Genomic DNA, 27,839 nt, shown 5'->3' with positions numbered 1-27,839 from the left:
GGGAAGGAGATCTGTATAGAAGCCAGTGACTGCACTAAGGAGTGTTTTGCAGTGCCAGTGCTATGGTAAACACTGCTCTGAGGCTGCTGTTTCTGTGTGAACTCCTCACATCTGGCCATGCTGGATGACAAGAAGAGCACACTGATGTCTACATTCAGAAGGCCAAGTAGAAGATGGGTTCCCAGCAAAGTGCCCCTCAGGAACTTTGCTGGAGGAGCAATCAAGCCATGGAATAAAATGCTATCTGTCTACATGGGCTCTTATTTGGTCTTATCCTTAATATTTTGCTTGCAGCTGAAGCTGTGTGCCATACTTGTAAATGAGGAATGTCATCACTGTTCTAATGTCAAGTAAAAATCCTTTAAACCTTCATTTCATTATGTAAACTTCTTTGTCACTGGCGTCCTGCCAGTACTCTAGTGGGAGGGCTTTCCTCACCAGGTATAACAGTGTTAATGTTATGGCACAAAATCCAACTTGGTTAGATTCTGTCACATAAATATACATCAAGTTTAATCAAACACAGCTTTCACCCTTTTCGAAAAGCCCATTCATAAGCAGTTGTTTGAGGTTCATAATATAACCCAGTCTATAAAGATAGCCAGTTCCTCTAAAACCTTGTTCCTGGGAAAATGTGAAGTGTAAGTGAAGTGCAAGTGAAGACCAGTAATTAGGCTAAAACTAATAAATGACCTATGTCCTGGGATTTTATATGCCTAGATTTCCAGTACTCCACCTTTTTTTTTCTCCTTTGTTTTTGTGGTGAGAAACAGTAAAGGAATACCCTGAATCCAATTCAAGGAACAGCATGTTACAGACAGTCACTGTCTGGGAAAAAAGGAAATAATACTTTGGAGCATAATGACATTTTGTATATATAATAATGGAATTGGCAAAAGTCTCATACAAGAGCACATGCTTGGTTATTGCTAACTGAATATGAGGATGAATCCCCTCCTCCCTGTCCACCATGCGTTTTAAAGTGCAAAAGCATTAGCAATATCTAAACCTCAAATAGTACAGAAAAGTTTAGAATAAAAAGAAATAGCTAAAAATAGAATAAGCTAAAACTGATATAAACAATTGATAGAGGAGAAATTAGGTTTCTCACAGTCTTTTGAAGAGTTGGGTTTGCTATGGCTACAAATAGGATACTGCCTCAAAGTACAACAAATATAGCAAACTCAATAACCCGTTTCATGCTTGAAATATTGTGGAATCTGTTGTGAGCAGGACATTTCTTTTCCCTTGATAATAAAGACAGCCAAATAATGTATCAAATATACTTTCAAGGATGTATCATCATTGTTAATGTTTTTCTTCCTTCTTTTCAATGTATTTTTTTAGCTAAGTGCCTGTTCCAGAGTTCAACCTGGTTTAAAGAGGGCATGAGCATATGAACTCCAGATAGGGATCTCTATAAGTGAGACTGGCGCCAACAGTATCTAACATGAGTTTGAAAGTTTGAACCAAACTTTGGCATCCATATGATTTTTTTTTTTCCTTTTCTTGTTAAGACCCTTTGGAAAAGACCCTCTTTCTGAGCAGAACAAGACCCTGGATGCAAATGGATTTGAAGATATTTAGGACTACATTTCTAAAGAAGACTTGATGAAGCAATAGGCATCTCAAATCCTAACACTTACTTATCCCAGTAAATTACATTTTACAATCACCTGCATGTACATCTTACTTTACATTTAAAATGTGTGCTTTAATCCCAGCTACCTCTTCGGTACATTTTCATTAAACAGCTGGAAGAATAAGGCAGTCCTAACTAGAATAAATCACTAAAATGGAAAAAGCCATGGCACTTCATTGATTGCAAAGGAGGTCTAAGATGACTTGGGCTACAGAAGTGGGATACTGTGGTTAACTGCCCGAAGTTGGGCAGATCTGTGACATTTTCTGAGGCACTTTGAACCCTGGTCTGCCTGGTTCCCATGATATGTTCACATTGCTCAGCAACTCAATCAAATCTAAGAGCCTTTCTTAGATAGGAATGTTTGTCCTCTGCTTGCACATGGAAGCAGGAGACAGTTCAGAGTGGAAACCACGATTATTATAATTTTATGTATCAAGATCTATCTATATACACAAGGTGCTGAAGAGTGTGTACATAAATTATGTTGTTGAAACCAAATGGGGATAAATAGATATCTAGTGGGTTATCTGACAGCATAACCCAGAACTGATTTATGCTTGCAGTCATTATAATGGAATGTGCAGTCGTTTGGAGGCCAGAAAAGTTGTAGACGTTCTTTTTGACTTCAGTAAAATTTAGGCTAAGCGCACCATAACTAGTGCATTTCTGCATTCCCAATGGAAAAGGATTAACTTCCCCTTTCTTTACCAGAATTTCCATTAAGATAAAGAGGAAGAGGCTATAAGGCATCTCAGCCTTCAGTGTTAAGGAAAATAGAAGCACCAGAAACAGGAAAATGCCTCCCAGAGTTATGAAACCATAAAATGCTTGCAAAAAAGCCAGAGAACCTATGAAAGTAGTCTGGTATGGGGGTTTTGTTAAAGAAATAGAGGCTCAGCCAAGATTCATTCAGACATTTACAGGGTGAACAAGGCAAGTTGCAATAGCAAAAGTGCAATTATCCGCCAGAAATTTTTGCTTGTCTGTGGTACTTGTTTTCCTAAGACTTTCAGAGATGTTCTAAAATCCAGAAAATAAATGTATCTCCATCCTTTGCAAACCCAGAAGCTAGATTTCACTACAACTCTAAATTTTGCCCTTTTTGGCAGACTTACTCTTCTTTGTTGGACCCACTACCTGAAATCCAGGACCAGGCTATGTGCTTCCTTCAGTCCATGTAGATCTAAAGTAATATCTTTTGAGGCAGTGAGGTTATACTGAGATAAAAGAAATTTAAATCTGACCTTAGAAGCATCACGTTCTGGAAAGCCATGAGAAAGGTTAAATCTACATGTTGATATGCCAGTGTACCACAGAAAGAACTATATTCTCAATGTATTTCAATAGGCCTGAAATTCTCATCAGGGTTCTTGTCCAGATTTACAGGCTTGTGAAGGCAGATCATAAAAAATTGAAATTAGTAGGCTGCATAGTAGGCAGAAGTAGTTGGCTGCATATTTGAAATATATTTTAAGAAATGTGTCCCATCATTGGTAATGACAAAATCAGCTCTATGTATGTTGGTACATAAAGGAAAATATGCATCTCAAGGAAAAATGCTTTAGGCTCTTTTCACCTTCGTGCATTTATAAAAATTTTTCACACATACTAAGATGATTTCTCCTGTATGTTTAGAGCACTTAGAAAAAAAAAAGAAGAAGAAAGGAGAAAAAAAGAAAAAGAATAAAGACAGCCACTGCATCTAGCAAGCTGATGAAACAGATGATGAAGTAGAGTAAATCCTGCCTGCTGTCTGCTTTTGTGAGAAAAATCTCCTTTTGAGTCTTCTCTAATGAATGATGACATTTTGCATTCAAGGAGCAAATGTGACTTTTCCTGCTGGCCAAAACTCTCTGGCTTTCTCTTTCTTTTCTTTGGGTACATATAACACAACCTCACTATGGAGGAAAACAGCCTTAAATGAATTGCAAAGCTATAGTTCTTTTTTTGGAGTATTGTAACTGCATAATATAGCCATGAATTAAAGGCAAAATAATATACAGAACTGAAGGGTAGAGTCAGTTTGCTCTGTGCAATGGGGTCAACTGCTTGGAGCTGCAGCTGTGCAGGGAGGAAAACTGCAAACCCAGAAGAAGCAGCAATTTTTTTGGCTTGCCAGATTTTTCCTGGTAATCTTCTGAAACAAAGGTCTGCAGATGGAATGGTTTGCATGAAATGGAGATCTTGCTGAGTATGCAGGCAGAACAGGTCCAGGGGGCAGATTTTTAACCTGTCTGAGTCTTCTTGCAGGACTGATGACCACAGGGTTTCAGTATCTTCTTTCCTTTCCCTTGTGAGGTGCCCCTTTGACTTTGGTGACAGAGATAGCTGTGCAGGGCTTGGAGAAGGGTCCTCAGACAGAGTAGAGAGCAGAAGTGATGTCCTCCTGCCATCCTCTCCTTCTATCCTGCTTTCCACCAGGGATCTGTGTAGATTTGAAACAGTGCCTTCACAGACTGATGGGAGAATGCATTTGCATATTTGGTTTTAATGGGAGAAAGAGCCCTGGGACTTCACACTTTCACTAAAATACCAGAGTTCTCACTCCTTCTAAAGTGGGAATGTCAAAAAAAAGTGACATACTTTAATTATGAAGTGGGGTGGGACTAGGAAGAAGGGAGTAGAAAGCAATCCAACAAGCCAAGATATAGGGTGACATTACTTTCTATATAATTGCAGTGCCAGCAGACACTCTATAAACATATAAGCATTGTTAAAATTATTTATGACCCATATAGTTGAATATAAAATATTATCAATAGATGTGTCATCACTGATCTTTTCTGGGGCTAGTAGTTGAAGGATGGAAGAGGGAGGTGATTTTAACAAACAATCCTTGACAGGAATCCAAAGGAAACAATGTGCAGGGACAGACAGCTGACAAATTCAGTACGGGGCCATTAAAACATGTGATGAATTTGCTGGGAAAGTGGAAGAGGTGAGCTCATATCTACCATAAATTTGTCAGCCGTGACACAGTGTTCTCAGGCCTGGCATGAATAATGCCTAGCTATTTACAGGCTTTGTCTGGCATAAGCTCTATCAGTCACTCCAGGGTTATTTACAAAGAAAAGTGTCTATCTGTTGCAAGGACATGACTTTGCCACTAAAAGGTAACAGAACAAGTCAGCCAGTGGCCTCTCCATGCAAGATACCTCTTCTCCAGAGGAGCTCTGGACTGGAATGAATCAGATGGACTGCAGGAGGACCTCCTGGCAGAGTGCCTGGCATAGGCTGCAACAGTACATTTATCCACACTGATTAGATTAGAATTATTAATAGGGGTCTATGGAGTGGAGCAAAGGGTCATTTAGAGTTTAATTCTGTTCTCAGATAACTTCATTTCAGCTGATGGAATTGTTATTGTTGGGGTTTTATATGTTTATAGGAAACAATATACTCAATAATGAAGTCATGCATCCTTCTGCAAGATTAGGAGAGCTATTGTGTAGCTGGAGTGAAGTCTTCACAATTGTGTTAATTAAGTAATAGTGATTTGACTTTGTCTCCTCATAAAATGCATTTAAGAAGTGACTAAAAGCTGCTGAGAAAGTGTTCCCTCAATAGAAATATATAGCAAAACAAGCAAGAAATGAAAGCAGCCTTGCACTGAGTAAATAGAATTGCTGATGCAATGCTTTTACTTAAAACAGACAACGACTTGGTCTGGATTTTCAGCTTCCTGCTATGTTAATATAAATGGGTCTCAATTTAGTATTGAGTATATCAGGGGGTTTTTCCCTCAACAGAAGTGGAAGGCATGACATATAGATATCACAGTATATTCTGTGGTATCTGTGGCATGTTCACATTTATCAGTCGTTTGTTTCAAGCTTCAAAACATGAAGTTTATGTCCAGCTTCTACACAGTGAGCACCCAAAGTTAAACATTGAAATCTGCAATTTGAGATGATAGATTGAAATGAGCTGGTGATGTCCAGGGCAGAATTTGCAAGTGTTTACGAGCAGTGCCAATTAAGCTACTCTCTGAAGAAAATCTAGACATAAATCTCATATCAAATGGTACAGACCAAAAATATTGTCTGTGCTCTTTTCTGAAATGCTGTTGTTCGGATTTCGTACAGCATGTCGTGCTGTTCCTAATAACTCAGTTGTGGTTTTGTCACTGGGTGGATTATCTTCAAGGCCTTAAGTGTGTTGATAAAATTTTTCTGAGAAGTTTAATTTTGCCTATTTTTCAGTGGCAGGGAGCCAGCTTCTTGCATGGTCTAAATTGGACTCTTTCCATCCTCTTTAGTGGAACTGTAGTAACATACACCATTTGAAATCAAATTAAGCAGTAAGCATGGAATGTGAAAAAGCAGCATATTAATATTAATATCCAGGATAGGATTTCAACTGCAAGCGAAGGAAGTCTCTCATTCATGACCCCAAGGTATGACCACAGAATAAATAATAAATCCTGACAATGAAAAATACTTTCTTAGCCTTCTAAAGGTGTAATCCCACCTTTTTCAGCCAGAATCGTGCAGCTAGATGGTCATTTGGCAGATGCTTAACAGGATGGTGATTAATGAGGAGAAAGAAATTTACAGGATTTCCAGAATGGCCATGAGCTTGTGCAATAAAGGATTTTTTAAAACACAGGTGTTTATCTCACAGGCTTTGCAAGTGTGTGTGACAACCTCATCGGTGTGATAAACTGTAAGTGCTCCAAAGGAGCTATCATGGTCAATTGTGTCAGTGATATGTTGCCTTCAAGTGATTTAATGTGTGTGGTATATGAAAGAACTCAAAGAAGTTGATATGGCTTGATCAAGTCTATTCTGAAAGAACCCCCTGAAATCAGAAAGACCTGTTGCTCAAAGTCAATCTAGATACAGCAGGTTTAATTCCCAGCATGGTTAAACCAGCACCATGTTCTCATATTTTTAGGTTCATGAAAACAATATTAGGGGCTTTCTTGAATACTTTTATCCATTTTCTCTTTAGTTTATTGTATTACCAATAGAAAATCAGTGATTTCCATCAGAGGATGGAAAATGAAGCCAATACACCTGCCATCATTCTCCTACTTTTTCTCGTGCTCCACAGAAAAGTGTGCCAGTTCAGAAAAGAAAGAGACAGCTATTAAAGATTAACCATATTTGAAGGGAATCTAGTTCCCTGTAGGTCTGGTGTTCATTTTCACTGGGGGAAGAGTGTTCTTAGCGTTTGGGAACTTTTGTTGTGAGGATTTGTGCCATCCACTCACTCTGGGCATGAAAGGATTGGAGATCTGGTTTGGCCCTGTCCTGAGTCTGCTGGGAGAGTTTTGACAGCTCTGGTATCCATTTGAATTTTGGCCGTTCTATCTGTGTGTCCAAGGATTTATGCCTTTTCCTAGCTGTGTGTCTCATGACTTCAGGAATTTGCCAGCCAGCATGAAGATTATTTTAATGAAAAACTCTTTCAAAGTTCGGTTTCTGCTACAGGACCCTAACCTCAGCCCTGCTGATTCCCATTGAATCCAGCAGAAGTCAGAGGGAAATACAACTTTAACAAACAGTTCAAAGCCCATAAAGACAAACAACAAATAATCTTTCTTCAATGAACTTTATATCAGCTTCAGAAAGGTGTAATCCTGCACATTGACTTGGTCGGAAAAACCCTCCTGTGCTGGCCTGGAAACTTTGCATATGCCTCATTTTTATTGGACTTTATATCCAGCCAGCTGTTCCACTAAGTTTCTTTTTTACTTCTGAGGATCTTGTTGGCTGTGTTTTACTAGATTTTATTTGGGCTTTTTTATTTAGGAAGGTAATGGTAAGACAGCGGCAGAATAGGGAGTTTTGAGGTGGAATTTAAGGTGCTTTATCTCCTTTGGAAAGGTCAATGCCAGGCTGCAGATCCCAAAGCACTTGTGTGAAGCCTGGTGCCTTCATTCCTGCATTGCAGGGAGGAAACTACTGCACCGGACAAAATGTTTAGCTTGGAAAATGGGACATAAAATCACCTCCTGAGCCTAGTGCAGTATCTGTGGGGGCTGGTGGGCTCTGCAGAGGTTTGCAAGCACCTGACAGACACTTTGAGAGATGTGCAAGGGGACAAGTGGATGTGGGCTGGCCAGATTTGCCTCCACCATGTGCCAGTCATGGACACAGGGAGCTCATGGACCTGTCCGTTCAGCTCAGGTGACAGGAGCAGAGCCAGAGCAGGGCAGTGGGTGCTGGGGGTGACAGCCCTGCCTGCTCACACTCCCACCCTCGATAGGATGCCTGGGCCTGGATGTCATACTGGCAGCTCACAAGGCAGGCCTGCGTTCTGAAACCTGCTTGGTGCTTGACTAAATATTATTTGACTATAAAGAAAGGAAACCCTTAAAAGCTCCGAAGTGTCCAGAAGGATTCATTCCTCTGACAAATAACTTTAAAAACATGTCTTCAATTGAGTCCATGTGTCTGCTTTCAGACAATTTCTACTGAAAATGCCTCCACAAGTAGAGGCATTGCTGCAAATAATCAGATTTCAAACGCTATAACTCCTAGTCATTTTGAATATGGTCCTGGATTTGGAATAACAGTCATAAAACTGGCTGTTCTAATACAGAAAAAAGAATTGTAAGGCCATCAGCAAAATCCAACCCAGGAAAAGCTGCCAACTTAAGACAAAGTAAACTGAGAGCGTAAATCAAACTGAAACACATATTTTTATTGTGGACCAAACAATGCAGGGTCTAACATTTCCACAGGCAAGGCACAAATGTCCTTTTACTATCAAACCAAAAGCTTTTAAAGCTTCAAATGGAGCTGCAGGCAAAGAGGCAGACAATAAATGACAGGCAGAGCTGGTCTGGCGGGGGTTAGGCAGGTTGTGTTAGAGAGGTCTTGAAGGATTCACAAATGTCATCTTGCCCTCCCAGCATCACTGCTGACCACGTCATCCCCAGCTGCTAACACTCACAGCATTTTTGGGCAGGTGAACTCAAACAGCTTAACAAGTGACCTCCCTTCAGCTGAGCATCCCTGTGCTCACTGGCAGTTGCCTCTGTTGCAAGGCAAAATATATCCACCGGTATTTATTTTGCTGAAGATGCCAAAATCAACATTCTGATTGAGACAAGCCAGCAGTTTGAGCTTGCAGAGGGGACTGCTGGCAGGGCCAGCTCAGCTGACAGGAGGTACCTCCTCGAGCTCTTCTGGCCTGGTCACAGTCAGCTGTGAGCTTGTGCCCAGGCTGTCTCTGGGAGACCTTATTCTGCAGCCGCTGTAAAAGAAAGCAAACAACTGAACCCAGTGGATGCAGTCGGATTTTACATTTAACTTCATTTTACTTTGCCACTCAGTGCGTCAATTCTTCTGAAATCTTGTACAGGAAGGAAATGTCCCTCTACTGCTTCAGAGCCTGAGTTTTCCCAGCCAAAGGCAGGAAGTTTTTCAGAAAAGGGAAAGAAGATCTTAGCTGCTATCCTCTTCTGCGTGGAAGAAATGCAGAGAGGGCACTACAGGGTGTTCCAGTCACCTCTGAGCAGGCTAGACACCTTGTCATCCTTTTGAAATGTACTACAGGGTCCTTCATCAGGGTACTCTAGTCCTAGCAGTTCTCTTTGCACCCCAGTTTTCCGGCCTATGGCCACCTTTCCTGCGCCTTGTCTCCGTAGGACTCATGCTCAGACTGCTGTGGGTGACATTTGGCCCACACAGGAAGATAAGAATTAAGACTGAAAGAAACTTCTGAAGTCATCAAGTCCTGTCCCCTGCTGTTGAAGGCAACCACATCATATGATATCTTTCAAACTCTTATCTAGTTCCATCTTGAAACCATTTACGTTTCTTGCCCTCACTACTCCTTACTGAGAGACTGTCTTTATTCTCAGGGTTATAAACCGTCTTCTGATTTCCAGCCTACATATGTCCAGGGCGGTTTGGGCTGTGTTTAATAGATACAGAGAAAATCGATTAGTCACCAACTTGCTTTAATTTACGTGCACCAAGCTTTTGATACACATGCTTCTGTATGTATTTTTTGCTCATGGGAAGATGTCTGGGTGAGGTGAAAGGGGGACAGCCCTGCTGTATACTCCAGTTTGGGGAGGAGAGGGTGACCTGGGCAGTAAAGGAACAAGCAGGGGGCAAGGGAACAAACAGAGAAGGAAAGTGAGGAATGGGAAGCAAGAAGATAGCTGAGCTGGGGCAAGGGCCAGGAACAAGGTGTTAGAAGCAATGAGGCCTGGTAATGGGCAACAGAGAAATTGTGAAACAGAGTGTGGGGCGAAAGGCACTTTTTAGAAAAATAGATAATGATGCAGGTAAAATATAAGCAAACAAATAGTATTAATGCATCAGGCAAGCAGATGAGAAGAAATATAACATAAAAGAGGAGGACACACCAAGAGTTTAAAGCAGGGGGAAAAAGAAATCATTTCAGCAATGAAAACCAAAATTATTTCAAGTGTGGGGGTGTCTGCCTTGTGGAGCCACACTCCAGTTCTGCTCCACAAGCTGGCTGGAGATAAGTTCTTCTCTCAGATGTAGATCTCAAAATTGAGAAATGAAGGCTTTGCCTTAAAGAAAAAAAAATCTTTAGAATGCAAAAAATGTGTTTTCTGAGAATATTTTAACATTATTTCTGTGGAGAGCATGAACTTGAAGAGTGAATGAAAGGTAAAAAGTTGTTTTCTGGTGCTCAACAAAGGTCCTTGCTCTGCTGGCCTATGAGAAGTTGATTGTTACTATGGCAAATATGAATACTAAAGGAGAAGCCATGCCTTTCATCAAAAAAGGCTTCAAATAATGAAAGAATTTCTAACAAATCAGATAAATGTGAAAAAGGCTCCCAAAGGCTATAACCCTATGCCAGCATTACATGTGAAAATGCATGGATGGAGTAAGAGAAATGTGGGGCAACAGGAATACAAGTAGGTGATAACAGATCTTTGTACTGAGCCAGCAGTAAAAGTCGTGCAAAGAGAAGTATTTACTTGTAGTTCATGCCAAACCTTTAATTCTAAGTTGTAAAAAGCCCTGTCTGGTGGATGAGTCAGGGAGCTGAAAGATGACCTGTAATGCTGCATTTATGGCCATCGAGGATCTTGTGTTGCAATGACTTCACACAGAGCAAACACACAGGGCCCTGCAAGCTCTACTGGATGGAGGCAGCATGGGAGGCACAGACACCAGCCACATCTGAGCCTCTAAGTGTTTAAGCATGTCCTTGGCTTTGAGAAGTCCTGGGGACAAGGCAGGTGCTGCTGCACAATATACGTGTGGGCAGCTTTGCAGGGTCAGGACTGCTGTGTGCATGCTGCGCATGGTGCTGGTGTGACATTCTGCCATGGGAATTCTGCCAATGGCCAGGGAGAGGATGGCTCTAGTTTTATCCTTGCCAATATTAATTATAAACAGTAATGGAAAATAGAAATTCAATTGTCAGTGGGTGATCAGGTGGTGATAACATTGGCTGTCCTATGTATTGTCCTGTGTTCCTTAACGTAAAATTTAGAAGATTCTTTTTGCTTACTGCACCTGGAACTCAGTGGGAAGGAATCTACCAATTCCTTTTTTTCAAATGCATTCCTCTCAAGCTAAAGAGAATGAATATCTTTATGTCTTTTATATAAGCCTGGTGTTGCCAGCACAGTCCTAATCTGCAAATTAGTCAGATTTCGTTCAAGAGAATTAGTGTCTCACTACTCTGTTTGATTCAGATGTTTTTAGGTTGTTCCTTTATTTGATTTTTTTTTCTCCTCAGATGCACACATATGAAATGGATGGTTTCTGTCCTTTTAGAAAGAGAGGTAGCTTCCATCAAGCCAATTAATGAACAGGATAGGATCTTGCACCAGGGGTTGCCATCTGATCAGTGAGCTGGGGGCACTGTCTGCATCTTAGTACAAGTCATCAGGTGGCAAATTCACCAAGGAGTCTGCCAGCTGTTGAACTTCATTACAGTTTGTCATTATATCTGCCTCCTTTTTTATTTCTATGTTTAATCACCTAATATAATTTTTATCAGCTTGTAAGGGTGTGGGAGAGAGCAGTGGAGAATTGGTTTCACTTTCTCATATTAGATATCTATTTTGGTAAAATATTATGGCAAGTTCATGTCTCTCCTACTTTGAAACAATAAGATTCAAGTGAACTAATTAAGCTTGTGAGTATCAAAGCATCTAATTAGTATTAAGTCTTAGCTGTAAAACCAAAATAGGTGTCTACACTGCAAGATGCATTTCTGTATGGTTTAAAATCCATAATGAACCAGGAATGGGCATCCAGACAGTTGCTTAAAAGATAACATTTTCCCAGCTCAAAGAAGCCACTTGCTTTTGATTGAAGCATGTTATTGTCAGCATGACAAAGCTATCATATACAATCAGAGAGCTGACCACCAGTTCCAAAGGTTATCTTCATCTGCAGTTTGATGAGGTATCGAACCAAATCACTTTTCATGCCTTATAGCTTGGCCACAAAAAAAGGGAGACAACTTTCCTTCATGCCATATGTGTATTCAGAATGTGGAAATGTATTGCAGGTTTGGTGGAGATCTAAGAATTTGTTAACTTGTACAAGATTTTAAGAGGGCAATTAACAGTGAGATTAGAAATTGAAAATCTAGCTATTCAACATTTGCTGTGTATACCATGCCCGGTTTTAGATGCTTTATTTGCAGTCGAAGTACATTCTTGCATGGACATCAATCTAAAAATAGCTGTTGTTAAAAAAAATAGTTTAAAAAACCCAGTAGGCTTCTGAGGTACCCTTGCATCCAGATATACTTTAAAATTATGAATTTGGGCTGATGTAATACATGCAGTGGTGTTCATCTTTTTATTCAGAAAAAAGCTAGTTTGACACACATTAGGTGATTCTAAACATTCATCACATCTCCTTCTTCAAGAAGCTGCTTCACAATAGTGATCCAAATTTCACTGGAAATTCCCCTTTGTGAATACACTGTATAAATCACACTTTCCCCGCCCCCTCCTCTGCCAGCTCTTCTGTCTACTGGTTGCATTCAGAAAATTACCTCTATCCCAAAAGGTCAGAACAAGTGCTACCAGTGGTGAGATCCCCTTCTATGGAATCTCCAGTCAGATTCCCTGGGGGTCTGGAGCTCTGCTGATTGTTCTCCAAATTACTGCATTTTTCTAATAGGCTTTAGTCTCTCAAAAATTTACTCTATTCCTGACCTTCTCAGACCCCTCAGCTGGAAGTTTTCCACAATGCCATCAAACTGCATGCTGTAACCTTTTAAAAAATGTTGTTAACGTAGGTTAAAATCACAAATGCATTTTAGGTTTGATTTCTCTTTTAGAAATTCCAAATTACGCTTCATATTGGAAAGGCCTGCTTTGGCTCGGAGCCATTCTGATAGATGTCACATTGCTAAACAAGATGGGCTTAGAAATATGCCTCAATGTTTCCTTTTTTATTTCAAACAAATACAAGCAGTAGATTAACATTTGGCTGACCCTGGCAACAATTGCTAAATGTAATGTTTAGAGCAACCTAAAACTCCGATACTCTGTGGTCCTCCACAGTGGAACTTTGTTTTCAAACTGCTTTCCAAGTTGTACAAATTGTGGGCATTTCTACAACAGGAGCCAAACGCACTGACCAGCAGATCTGATGGCATCCACACCATGCGGCCAGATGACATGGTAGGGGTTTTTCTTGACCTGTTTGTGTGAGCAACAGCAAGGTGTTCCTGCAAGTTGGCCATTTGCTCCAAGCAGTCGATTAAAAATCATAGTTTTGTATCTGTCATAAAGTTTGTGTGGTATGCTGCCCAGAAAATCTTTCAATGAACAGGAAAGCCCACGCCAAAAAGCGTGTAAGCAAGTGATGGAATCAAATCATGTGAGAGAAAATTAAATTTTCATATCTTGTAAATGAAATATACATTAGGGACTCTCTCTAGCGACCTCCAGACTCTGTAATTTTTGGATTGGAGCTGAAGATCTAAATCATGCAGCCACAATGGCCTGTAATGCTTAAGTGGCGGGTATTGCCTTGCTATGGGCCTGCGACAGTAAACAAATGGAACCAGTTTTGGAGAACTGCTATTGACAGTAAAATTCTAATTTTGCTCCAGCTCCCAGAACAGATGTACCTCAGAGTCCATAGACTGCAATACTTAACTGCAGCTACTCAGCTGTGACCTTCAGCCTCGGGCTCACTGCAATAAAATTTTCATGCAACCATATGGAAGAATATTTTAATAGAGATTTACTGTCAGTAACTGTCCCAAAGGAGCAAATAAGGAAGCTGTAACATATTGCGTACAGTAAATCAAGGGGACTTCAATGGAAAAACGAAACCTCCCTGAGGCAAGCATCTTTAAAATTACAGGCAACACTTTGTACAAATATGTGTACAAAGGACTAGTTATGCACTCAGTTAAGCAACACAAAATGGTTTCGATTTTGAGATATATTTATTAGAATTTATTTATTGTATTTTGTGCGTGCTAGTGGGGGAGGGGGCCATCTACCCACGTTCACCAACAACTGTTATGCAAGTTTGATTTCATCAGATGTGATGCAAAATGGGCAAAAGCAGAGGGAGGAAGAAGGAGCCCTGAGTTGATGAGTCCACATGGCAAATTGCATCTCCCAACAAGCACAACTGCAATGGTGCTCTCTCAGCCTCTTTGACCACATTGGAGGGTTTTAGTTAAAAGCAATTAACCCCTGCAATTGCTCGCTGCTTCCTGAAGCCTGGTGGAACCAGCAGGGAATGAAGGGGAAACTCCTGCTGGAGTGCTCGGCTGCAACCAGGAAACAAATGCCATAGCTTTGAAAGCATGTCAGAGCTGTTCCCTGTTTGTGCTCCTCCGGGAACCCTCCTGCAGGCAGACAAATCTGAGAAGCACGAATCAGCAGAGGCCTCTCTATTTGGAGGTGTTCAGGGAGTTGATAATTCCCTTTATAGGGCTTCAATCTCTTACCTTTTCCTTTCACAGCACGTTTTTGGGAATTTCTGCAAATAGATAAAGGCAAACAGGAATCTGAATTTCCCCTCAAGTCTCACACTGCACACACACTTGTTATGTTCCCCTAACAAAACTAATAACATGACAAGGCAATAAATCAGGATCAAGTAGATTAAATGCTGATAGAGCTAAGTCTGAATTATCCTTTGAAATGTTCAGTACAGTCGTGTAAAAACCAGCCTACCTGAAAACATACAGGTATCTGTTAAGTACACTGACTTAGGAAGTATGTTATGAAAAAAAGGCATAGCAAATTCCCAGAGAAAATAAATAGGCAAGTGGCAGAAAACAAATCCACCTTAGAAAGAAAAGTGGAGTATTACATTTGAGGGTCCCACTAAGCCACAAAAATGAGGCAATTGTCAAATCTAATTAAAATAATAATTAAAAAAAAGATATAGTTATTCTTTTAGATAAATCTCTGAGGGCAGAAGGCTTAAGGAGTGTCCTCTGCTTAGGATGGCTGTGGGGATATAGATCTTAGGGCTGGGGTGCATTAATGATTATTGCTTTAAATGGATTGTGTAAAGCTTATTGCTTTGAAGGAGAAGTAGCAGGGTGTATCTCAATAAAAAACTGTGAAAAAAGGAGTTACATGCTATAAACCTGTGCATTTGTTGGGTAGGCAAACATTACAGAAGAGAATGAGAAAAACCAAAATATTCTCCATTTTTGCATATAAACACACTGTATAAAAAGAACTGCACTTCATCTCCCATATTTTCTGAGTCCTCTGTGAGACCCTCCATTTTGACTAATTAAATGCTGCAAAGTGACCCCTCGAAAGTAAAAAGCATTTTTAAGTGGTCCTTTAAGTCTTATCTCTGAAAGGCTGCTGTTGTATCAGTGACCTAATTCCAGAACTTTATGATTTCTAACTGCTATTGCAAAGGACGGACAGGTTTTAACTTTAGAACATCTCATGCCTATTCTGGATAGAAATTAGGGGTGTTTTAAAGGAAAAAAAATATAATCTTAAGAAGAAATATTTTTCTGTTATAATTTCCAGCCATCTCTTTCTTTGTATTTTGCAAATCATTCGTTCCTATGCTCTAAAATAGGATGGGAAATCATGAGTGGCAGCTATGTGATCCCCTCCTATGCTCCTCATATGTACCCTCTTACCTGTAAGAAATCCTTACTTGCCATGAATCTGAACACTTCCATTTCTCTGAAATCCTGCTGTGCTGTGAAACATCAGCTACAGGCACATTCAAGAAGGCAGGCAGAAAGAATCTTTTAATGACTGAAAGTTATGTCTTCCCCAGATAAAAATGTGCCACTATGTTTTGATTCTTTTGTCATTTTTTGGTGGGGGTTTTTGGTACTATCCCTAGCACTGGATTCTGACATAGGTTTTTTTTTCCTTTTTGTTTCTATGTTCATATTTCCACCTTGAATGCTCTGTTCAAAGAATACCAAAATGAGAGGATTCTACAAGTTTTGTTTTGCTGAATGACTGTTGACAGAGGCTTTTGAGGAGAGACAAATCACTGAATCTCAGAGCATCAGAGAGATTGTCTCTTCTTAGCTCAGTATCATTTAATCACCTGCAGGCATCCCAATTACCATAAGCAGAATTACTATCCCAATTAAGCATCAGTCCTTGCCACTTGGTGTCATTAGGCTTAATTTGGTTCCTTGGGAAGTGTCCTGATTAAGTTGATTACCTGATTAAGTGGGTGTACTCTATATGATGGGCCTGATGCATCAGTGCTTTATGTCAGTTCTGCTTGTTGATTAAAATGCTGTTATGGCAGCATAGAAATAGAGTGATGCCAAGGTGAATCTGGCCTACTGGTTTTAGCAGTTGTTGTCCAAGCTTTCGAAACACTTCGTATTTTTTGCAGGAAGTCACTGAATATAAATTGCTCCTGGGTTTATAATTCTACAGTGTTGGAGAAAATAAAATTGTGCTGAAATTGAACAGGCACTTTGGGTTTTTTTCATCTAAGAACAAGAAAATGAAGTTTGCTCTCTGCAAAGGGGATGGCTGATGTGGTGGAAACGGTCTTGAGAAATGCAAGATAGGAACATTTGGAATTTAAAGAGGGTGGGGAAAAACCCACCCTTAACAGCTCAGATTTGTTACTATTTTGCCCTGGTTTTCCATGCTTGAAAACATTGGTGTAGCATATCACCCCATTTCAACCCCGAGCTAGAAAACTTCTGCCTGAGAATACAGCCACAATTATGTTTTAAAAGACTTTTTATCTCTGTTTGTGGTTCTTGGCTATCTCTGGTTCTAATATGGAATGTGAGAATATTAGGAGCTACATGTGTCCACCAATTGACATCGTCAAAATCAGTGATATCATAGGAGAGGTTAATTAGGAATTAAAAAAACCATATAATTTCTGATTCAGAAGTAAGAAGGAACAGAAGTAAAACTAATAAAGCAAAGTCTAGGAAGACTTTAATTTCTATTTAGGAATAAAACATGTGGGATACTGCTTAAGTGTTCCATCTTTTGATATAATGACAGCACTAAAAATCTGCAGGTTAATCTTTGAGAAGTGACTCCATATCTAGACAATACCTGTGATAGCATTCATCTTAGCTACCTTTGGGCATGTTTGTTGTAGGAGTCTATATTTGGATGTTGTGCCTGGACTTCTGTCACAGGTGGGGAAGCAACACAGGAACTTTTGGTGCCAATCCAAGCTGGAATGGATGTCTGCTTTAGGATGAGGTGCCCTGTTAGCATAAAGTGAGTCTCTTCAGCTCACTCAGAGGTTAATATCTGTGCTGTAGGCACCTCAGTGTGGCAAGGTGAATCAAACCCCCACTTTTCACTGAGGTGGTACTACCGGCTTGCAGATGTGCCCACTACTTTCAGCAGAACACGTTGAGAAGAGAATCTGCCCATCTGGCATGAGATGGAGAGGTGGTATCTTGCCTTAATTTCATCTCTTGTCCCTTTCATCCTGAACATATTCCTGCAACTGGAGTTAATACAGCTATTGGCAATGATATGAACATATTCGATTTTTTTCCTCCCATTAGGTTTACTTAGAGGACAGGAAGCAATTTTCCCCCCATCATGCCATTTATCTAAGGATAAAGGAGGAGGGATGCAAACCTGCATTAAACTATCTTTGCTAACAGAAATCACTTGTCCAGCCATATCTGTTTGATCTGTCGAGTTGATGGAAGAGATACAGCACTAACTAAGCTGGCACTATATTTTCTAGACTGTTAGCCAGCTTTTATCCATCTTTTGGTGGCCCTGTACAGTTAAAGGGCAGAAAGAAGGCAGCTTGCCCAAAGGGCTAATCGGAACACTACTCTAGTTTAGGTGCTTTGAAAGTCTAAATGTGATGGATATGGTAGCAGTGGAGGCTCTCCATTTAAATGATTCTTAAAAAAGCACATAGCTGTTGTGATACCTGTGTCTTTCCTTCTTACCCATTTCTCTCTAAAAAACATTCATCCCTAAACACTCCTGCATGAGAACTACTTAGGGAGCGGCGAGTTTCATTTGTTAGACTGCATCCAGGGAGCCTCCTTGCAGAGATCTAGCTGGCTTTTCAGATCAATCTAATCTGTACTGGGAAGTAGCCTTTCTAGGAAAAGAACCTTTTCCTAAATATTTTCTCTTGCATTTACAGTAACTTCTTCAAAGCATATGTTCTAGCCCAGACCACATGAACTGAAAATACTGGTTTGGGCAGTAGTATCTAAAAATGCATTTTGAATTACATGAACCTGTGAGATAGAGGTGTGTATCGTTAACTGAACTTTTAAATCTCCTTTTCCTTTGGAAAGCTCTACCTAGCTTTCATTCCCATCAGGATGGTTAACAGTCTGAGCTGAGGAAATGATTCTGAACCTTGTTTGTAAGCACTCATGGGTCAGATTGAAAATAGGGATCCCCATTATGGAATTGGTCTGATAGACAGCAGCTGGAGTATCTGGCCCTTCGTACTGACATCTCCTACGTGTCTACACTCAGCTGCTGGGACCTGAGCATGTGCAGCACATTATTTTCTTTATCTTTGCAATCTGGCAAGAAACTACAGTGCCCTGAAAGGTTGCAGATGTGGCTATAAAGCTTGCATGAATACTTGCTCAGCTGCATGCATCGCAGCTACTTGAGCCTGACTCCCCCTTGGAGTCAAGTAAAGGAGGAGCAGGGATTTCTGTAGTGAGCGCACCTTTAAAATAAGAACATAAACACCCAGTGCAGCATAGGATTCCCCAGGCTAGCTATAATTTGGGCTAGGAGGCCATATTCTGTAGTGAAAGATCCATATGGGAGTGTTTCCTGCTCGCATATCCAGCTGCCTTTGGCTGCTTAGCCTGAATGATTTTCAGAAGCATCAGCATTCAGCATAAGTCTACAAGGAAGCTCAGCGTCCTGTAGATTTTGCCACACACGCCTCAGCTTGGCTTTTGCTAAATATTAGACAAAAACCATTTATTTACACTGCCTCTTTGTTTCTTGCTCCTGAAGATATGATCCATTTCCACAGGCGTCAGCATGATATTCATTCGCATTTGGCATTGGTGGGATAGGCAGAAGTGGCCTCTTGGCTGTTCCAAGTGCATCTGCTCCCTGGGTTATGAGTGATCTGTTCCTTGTTCCCTGCCTGTGCCACACGTTCAAGGTCTGTTCTTTCGTTTTGACTGGCCAAACAGCCTATGAAGTGTCACTTCTTTGTGCCTGGATAAACACAGCACTTAGCATCAGGCATCTAGTTGGAATATTCATAGCAAATGTACTCAAAATGCTTTCTAAGACAGTTCTTCAGTACTCCATTTGGAGTCACTCCCTCTGAAAACTCTTGCCAGCAAACTTGCTCAACACTGACAGGAAAAAAACACAGGAAAGGTGAAAACATAATTGAATCCAATTCCTTTCAAAATTGAATGAATGAATGAATGAATGAACGAATATTGCTGTAATATATTTGCAGCAACCTCCCAGATGTCTTAGACTTTGGATGAACTTGACTCAGAAGTATTTTTTCTTTTTTTTTCCCCCAAGTTTTTGAACATTTTACAACCCATAATAAATAAGGAATATTAAATCTCATACAGTCTTTCCTAGCTGATAAAGAAAAAACCACACTGTATCCTACCAAGGTATTGTTGTCTCCAATAAAGTTTTGATACCTTAAAACTGGCAATGGGCTTGGATCCCCCAAACTGAGTACTTCCCTGCATTTTTTTGGGTATGAGTGGTAGATTTGTAAATGTGTATTCCTACAGCTTTCAGGGAGACAACCAGGATGCTCTGTGCTCTGTCATGTATTTATAATATGAGATAAATCATCAGGATGTGTCTTGAGAGATTTCAACTATTACAGACCTCGGAAACTTCATGAGAGGAGATCATCTCCCAGAGTTCATGTCTTGCTGAGGTCAAAACCTTGTAAGAACACAGCTATTCTAAAGAATTAAATGTGAACCTGATGTTAGCACTGATTTAATCTTGCTCATAAACTTCCAACTCGAGCCAAAACCTCTCTACATGTGGATAGCAGAGATGACAGCTTGATGGATCTGAAACTTTAAGCATTGTGTACAGTTGGGATTGTTAAGTAGGATGAGGGATATGTAGAACCTTGGGTAGTCCTTTTAGGATGTATAAGCCCTTCACAGTTACATCAGATGAAGAGCAAAGATGGATTTATGTGTTATGATGAAGGAAACTGGAACCTTCCTACCAATGAATGTTAGGAAAACTCTTGTATTTTCTCCAGTGAATTGCATGCCTGCACAAGCCAAGGGGATTCAGAATTGATGGTTCTGCACGCCAGGGGCCATAACCTTCAGAGAGTGCAAGTGGTTTTGGAAGATCCCTGGAAAAGAATGAGACCTCCAGGTAACAGGGTATTTTTTGGGATTTTGGTTGGTTGGTTGGTTGGTTGGTTGGTTGGTTGGTTGGTTGGTTGGTTTTTACAGTTAAAAGAAATGAAATGAAAGCCAATACTTGATTTCTCTTTGTAAATTAATTGCTGTTAATTATTGCTATTCATAGAACAGTGTGCCCTCAAGGTCCCAAATGTGCAGAGGCTTGTACAGCTGTTTTATGTAGCTATTGAATTCAGAACTGATAAACAACTGCCTACAAAATTAAAGGTACATGTCATTGCAGGATTTGGGCAGGAGGGGTTTCCACTGTTATTTCAAGAGCCGTAACAAAACAAGGATGGCTGGAAAACATAAAAGTTATTCTCTTTATTCAAATACAATTCCTGATAAATTGCTTTCTTTGAGGTTCTCTAGCTAAGCCTTGTGCAGGAGAAAGTAGTAAGGAATCACAAGTGAATGACAAAATCAATCACAGGCAGGAAAGAAAAACAGCCTCCTTGGTTTTGGTAAGTATCAGCTCTGTTCACATAAGCCTAGGTGTTGGCTTCACCCACAGCCAGCTTTGGGTGGGCCAGCTTTTTCACCTTTGGGTGAAAGCCTGCTGCTGCACAACAGTGCTGTTTTGCACTGTGAGTCTCTGAGCACAGCTGTACCAAATACTGGGCTGTGGTACACCAGTCCTGGACCCTGTGCTGTGCACAGTGTCCTGCAATGATCCCAGCCCCAGCCTGTGGCTGGCACAGCTGCAGAGTCACAGCATGCTGCTGCAGTGGCACCATCCTACAGAAACATCCCATGCCACTGCCCTTGCAACAGCTTGTGGCTCAAAGAGAAAAAAAAAAAAGGAAGGATGTGCTGGGTGGCATCACCATCAGCTGCTTCTTAACAAGCTGCAGCTCACGGGGGAGTCACTGTGAAGGAGCGAGTGCACGGCATTACAGCGTGCTTTTGTCTAGCCAAACGAATTGGGAAATTATATGCTTCCTCTCTTCTTAAAAAAATTCCCTATCACCCCACCATGCACGAGCACACACAAATTGTCATGACATTGTTTTGACCCTGCTGTAGGAAAGACAAGGGAAAATGCTCTTAATTTTGGTAGATACTTGCTTTCCAGTTTCATGTGGAGGTGATGCAGTTCTAAATTACTGCAGAAAAGAGACCCTTAAAAAGGGATGGAGAGTCTAAAATGTGAATAAAAATAGAAGCATTTTGCAAAAGGAAATGTAAACCTTTTGGGGAAAATTATCAATTGCATTTTCTTGCTGTATTTTTGCTTTATCTCTATGATTTGGAAGAAGAGGAAGGCAACTACACAGTGGTTCATCCAGCTGATTTTCTATGTGTACATGTGGAACAAATCTCTTTTAAGTTGCTGGATAGTCCTGGAAAACACATGACATTTGGGGAGCGAAAACTGGTAGGATAGACATTACACCCATGCAGAGAATAAAGCAGATGTCAAAGCTTCTAACAAAAAACCCAGAATTTTAGACTTTCTCCTAAATGTTTAGATGAAATATGAAACTGAGATAATTAAGCTTTTATACTGTAGATCTTGTGTGTTTCATGACATAACTAGGCTGGGTTTTCCAGAGAAATCTATGTTTGCTAGGTGTCCAACCTCAATGAAAATTCTCTTTGAAACTCAAGGGGGTGGGGGGAAGGTGTGATAATGAGGGTCAAAGCAGCACTGTATCTGTGTCCCTAGCAAGACAGCACAATGAAAGGTAACTGTGATACACTGAAGTATTACACAAAAGAAAAATTTCAGCAGCCAGCCTTCAGTAGAAGGATGTGGTAGGGAACCCCCAAAGTGTGAACAAGGTTTCTCTTGGTTCATGTGTTCTTGAGCCTCCCCACACCCATCTAATATTTGAGAGGCCAGTTTTAAGCACAGAGGCCACAGCTGTAGTCCCATCCTGTTTGTCATCTGCTGGGATCAGGTAAAAAGAAGATAAGGGGATTTCTGAAAAGGGTAGAAGACTGATCTCAGAGATTTTAAAGGTTTTGTCTAGAACTGAAAGTACTTTCTATGAAGTTTTAAAAAATATGTTATGATACATTTAGATGTTCAGGCATTAAATCAGGCTCAACTTTTAAATACAACCCTCACACTATTTGCTATTTGTGTAAGACTGGGCCACCCTGATTCAAAAAGTAATAGTATTAAGAATAAGAAAAGCGTTTTGCAAAGAATATTGAGGCTGAATCACAAACATAACTTTTCATTAAAAATATAGAATGCCTTCTTAGCAAGGAACTGCAGAGTGCTTTAAAAGGCTAATGATGTTATTGGTAGGTGATATATTTTGAAAATGGAAGACAAGGAAGAGAAAACATAATTTCCTCTAAATTTAACATAAATTCTATTACCTCTGTTATTGTCCCATCGGCCAATGGCACAGCTTTCCTAAAGCATCTATTTCCTGAATTATACAGTATTGTTTGTTCTTTGAGAGCTCTGTATTGTTTCTATGGAGATCAGTGCAAACACTTAGCTCTTCATGCCTATATAGGGATTATGAGTTAAAGAATAAAAAGGGAATGTGAAGTTGGGCATCTATATACACACTTAGGTATCAGTAGCTTGTAATCTGCTGGCAGATCAGCAACTGTGAAAATTCACTTTGTGTTTAGATTCAGGGAGATGATTGCCAGGGTCTCCTGTAGTCAGAGACTCCTTGGCCAGAGACTGCAAGTTATTTACTGATCAGTCATAATTTATCTTGATTTCTTCTTCCTACTTCCTTTTAGTTAAGGGGACTTTTGTAATTAATCACAACAACGTTTTTAGACACCTGTGATGAGGATTTAGCATTGCTAGGCACTTAATACAAAGCATTTTTCCCATGTTACTGTATAGGTACCATAAAAAGCAGGTTAGGATTTACAAAGTGGTGATACTCTTCCATTGCAGATAGGAGGTGGAGGTACAAGTAGATTATATATTGTTTAGTCCAAAGCCTCTGGCAGAACTGGAAAATGAACTCCAACCCTATTTTCTTCTTTGAATATTTGTAACCCCAGAACAGCTCTTCTATCTTATCTTGTTCACATACTTTATTAATGTGCAGCTGGACCTTGGCATCCTAGTGACTCAGTGTTATTATTCAGCAGTGTCTTGCAGGACTTGGGTGCTGGAAGTATTAGATCTATTTTACATAATTTATATAATTTACTTTTGAATGTCAGAAGGAAAAAGGAACCCCTAAGTTTGATTAGACACTAAATTCATTATTTCACATTAAAATTGCCTTCTCCAGAGGACCAAGGATACTTATTTGATTCAGTAACGGGAGCTCCAAAGGGTACTAATTTAGTAAGACTATTGACTGTTCATTGCTCTAATGTTGCTCAAATAGCTGAGAGCATGTGTGGTGTTTAATGTGATCTTAAACATTACTATCTACGGTAAATCAGAAACAGGGCACAAGTGGTATAGCTGCTGTTTAATGATGTATGAAAAAGCTGCCTGGTAAAGTGCACCATTAAGAAAAGCTAAAACCAGTGCTGAACAAAGACCTGATGAAATATTGATACCTTTGCAGCCAATACGATTTCTTCTTACTTGGAAAGTGAAGTCTGAGTTTCTGAAATATCAAACTTAACTTGAGCAAAGTAATGCAATCAGATGGATGAGAGCAAACTATCTATTAGGGGAAAAACAAAACACAAAACAACAAGGAAAAATAATACAGTTAGCCTTCAACATGTCAGTGTTTAGTTTATAACTGGGAAGACTTCCAGTTCAACCATTATTCTCTTTCCATGGAAATACTGCACTTTCCCCACCTCATCCCCAGCTCTTTCCTCTTTCTTAGCGAAATAATCTAATTTAAAAAATCCAATGTAGTAAGACATTCCATTTCAAAAGATGGGCTAAAGGATGTAAGATTCATCCCACCTTTAAAAAGTGCAAAACCCCTTATGTTTGTGGAAGCTTTCTCAGGCCAGATGCTATTGTTGCCAGACCTTCTCTCAGAGATTCTTGGGAAAATCATAATTCCACCTGCAGCAGACTTGTATGTGCTAAGCAGGGAGAATGGTTCTCTTTGCACGCTTGTATCTGAGACAATGGCTCTGTTCAGCACTGCCATGAACACTGTTACCTAACTCCAGAGCAGTAAAGTGCGCTCACTTTTGCCAATATTTTGCTATAAATCTAGTGTTTGTGCTTGCAGATCTGACTCCAGTACAGACTTAGTTTCTTTTAAGCTAGGAAAGTGCCTCCTCTACTCTTTGTGAATCAAGGCCCAAGCAGCTGTGAAAATTAGGTTATTTTTATTTTACTTTCAACTTCTCTGTTTCATTTTTTCTGCCTTCCACAAAACTCGGGCTTTTTTGTAGCTAGGGCTGCGGTAGGTCAGTGCTGTTGCCTGTTGCTGTTTTAGCTGCTGTAAGGGTCCTGTGTACAGACGAGTGATGGAAGTTTTCATAAATCAGGGTTGTATCATAGCTGTGGAAGCTGGCAGGGATGCTGATATCTGTGCTTAGTGGTGAGTGTCTCTGTCACAGCAACATCTCTGTAGTTTGTGTTGGGGGAGACATGGTCCTGCCCAACTGCTGCATGAGTGCTGTGTAGGTCCCATACAGCCCTCACTCAGCCTGAAAAGAAATAAATGTGAAACAGAGAAGGCACCCAGAAATGGTGAAAGCAGAGAGTTTAATAAAACAAAACCAAAAGGAAGTGCTTCTTCATATAGCATGTAATGAAATTGTGCTACTCATCAACACAGGATGTTGAAGAGACCTGAAGAATGAACCCAATTCAAAACAAATAAAATAATAGGATTAGGCAACTTTATTAGAAGAGGTCCATTGGTAATTATTAATGAAGTAGGTGAACTTCCAGGTCAGGAAATCTTGGAGCCATCGATTTTAGGAAACAGGACACTAACCAGGATAGAATCATGCTTCCCTGGCCTCATTTTTATATGAAGTTTGTATTACTGAGGTATGCCAGAGACCTCAGGTTAAAGCAGAGAAGCCTTTCTGCTTAAAATATCCTGAAACTAGGGACTTAATTCAGTCCAGGTGAAACCCACAGGTCTGCTCCGAGAGGGATGTTGCCCTCTGCACAGAGGCAAAGAGAGGAGGTCATATTTCAGGATTTGGCAAATACCTGGAGAGAGCCTTTTCTCTCAGCAAAGTCTCAGTGGTCGATCTAAACTTGGGAGAAGCTCCAAATTGACAGGATAAAGCCCAGGCACATGGTTACTAATGTGCAGTGTGGGCTCTGGCCATTCTGTTGCTCCAAGATAGTTCTGCCTACTATAATATTGTATAGTTCTGCCTACTCCAATATACACAATAAATGTAGAGGATGTGTACACATTCATGTGTGTTTGTTGACTCTGGGAGAGGAGCAAAATGAAAGAAGAATCAAGAATCATGTGCTCAATCTTTGCTCCAGCAGCATTTCGAGTTTTTCGGGGCTGCAGCATAACTTTTTTTGCAAGTGAGTACTTTAAAACCAAATAATAAAAGAGATTTCAGAGATAATTGATGTAGATCTGTGGTATTGTGCAAGGAAGTGCCCTGAAGAAAGATCCTGAGACAGGCAGCTCATTCAGGTTGTAATTAGCTGAAAAAAGAGTAGGTGAAGGGAGGGAGAAGCCTCTAGCCTTTCTACTCTTCTCCTTAAAGACCACCTTTACAAATATGTGTCTATTAGAGCCTTTGGTCTGCAAATTTCTCTCTTGCTCACACCATCATAAAAGATTCAGAGAGCTGTATCTTTTTGATTACTAATTTATGCTGTTTACAGGCTGGGTAAGGGGAAAAGAAGAAAAGCTCTGAAAACTCCAGGAGCTGTGCTTTGTTATTAGGAGAAACCAGAACACATCAGTGCTATGCAGCCTGATACAGGATTTTATCTATTTGGAGAGGATGTAGAGTCCAGTTCAACAATACGAGTTCTGAGGAAAGCAACACAAGGTGGGAGCAGTAATGATGCCAGGTCTGGGGAATATTTGCTGCATGAGACCTGACATGAGTCTGAAGCCAGGGCTCCTGGAGATGTCAGCTCCACTAAATTGTGGGAAAGGCTTGTATGCTTAGCTTCAAACGCCTCCTTCCCACCTCCTTGCCTGGATCAACCTGAGGCTGGCCATGCACAAAATGATCCCCTTTCCTGAAAGACATTAGAGCCATAATGCCCCACTTCTATTTCCTAGAGGTAACAAAATGTTTTATCTACCTCAGGTGTGTGCCTACCTGGAAGCAAGGTAGCATTTTGCTCTTGCTCTGTCACGAGGCTGCAGGACACCTCTCACCATCTGCACTGCACTGCACTGCCCCCATTTCATTTCTCTCAATACCAAGCCTTGATTTTCATCAGATGAGTCTACATATGCAAGGTCCAACCCCTTCAAGAGACCCATATGGGATCTCTGCAACTTCATTGTTTTTCTTATTTCTCTTTTTCTTTTCAATTAGTCAAGCAGAAACACGACTTTCCTCATCCACAGCAGTACAATTAGCACATTGAATACAATTACAATATTGTAATTCCTTTGCATATTTTCCCAGGATTTCTTAAACTCATTTGTTCATCAAAATATATGAACAAAGCTTTTCCTCCCTTGCCTTGGATGGATGCAGAGACTCCTTAAGTTGAAAGAAAAAATGACATTGAAATGCTATCACTACTTGAGAGAAGCCAGAGGAATGAAATTAAGGCCATCACCATCATGTGTCCATTCACACATTTGTGGGAAGGAAAATTCAAAGTTCATGACTGAAAGAAGAAGTGTTGGTTTGTCATCTTCTCTTCTTAAAACATGCACCTTAGTAATCTGTGGATCACAAGGATCCCTGTCTCTGAAACAAAGAAGTAAGAGATGCCCTTTTGCTGGTGATGTAAAATAGAAGACACAGCAAGCCTGTTGAGGATGCATTCTCTGTTAGGTATGTAAATAGTTGCACTTGCTTAAGGTTAATACAAATGCTTGCGAAACTGTTTCTCAGCCAAAAAACTACAGGGACAGATAGTGCTTCCATTAGAACTTGAAAGGACGAAAAAACCACACACTTCAAAATAGCAGTGTCCATGTGACAAACATAATTTAGGGTGTGGAATGTAGATTTCTCTTTGCATATAAATGGGCTCAGCTACTCTTTGTGCCTGTAGTTTTGTTCACTTGTGCACACAGAGTCTGCAGAAGCTTTGCTTTGATAATGTGTTCCCAGCTCTGTTCTCCTTAACCTGCAAGAAGTTTCATCTCATGATGACTGGACTTCTAAAAAAATTCTGTACCTGTACTTTTCAAAATCAAAACAGCTTATAGAAACATTTTATTAATAGGAAAATCTGGCTTTGACATCTGTAGAAGGAAGGGGAAAACAGGTGTCATAAGTAGATAATGTATTTGCTTTTCTAAACGTTCAACAGGGCTCAGTGGTCAGGCTTGAAAATTTGCAATATGCCTTGCAAAAA

The 27,839-nt window shown here is 40.3% G+C and overlaps 1 protein-coding gene across 4 annotated transcripts in view; it reads left to right on the top strand.

The window, feature by feature from the left end:
* LOC148224178 (uncharacterized) overlaps positions 1–27,839 on the top strand; it is a 470,521-nt gene that overhangs the window by 72,063 nt on the left and 370,619 nt on the right. For all 4 annotated transcript variants that reach the window (XR_015802136.1, XR_015802134.1, XR_015802137.1 and 1 more), the window contains exon 2: positions 20,287–20,408. The gene's annotated coding sequence lies outside the window, so the exon portion shown is untranslated. The remainder of the gene's footprint in view (positions 1–20,286; positions 20,409–27,839) is intronic.

The sequence above is a fragment of the Sturnus vulgaris genome, chromosome 3, assembly GCF_052056855.1.
Source record: "Sturnus vulgaris isolate bStuVul1 chromosome 3, bStuVul1.hap1, whole genome shotgun sequence".
Lineage (NCBI taxonomy): Eukaryota > Metazoa > Chordata > Aves > Passeriformes > Sturnidae > Sturnus > Sturnus vulgaris.
The sequence above is the reverse complement of the archived record's forward strand: the minus strand, read 5'-3'. Positions and strand labels throughout refer to the sequence as shown.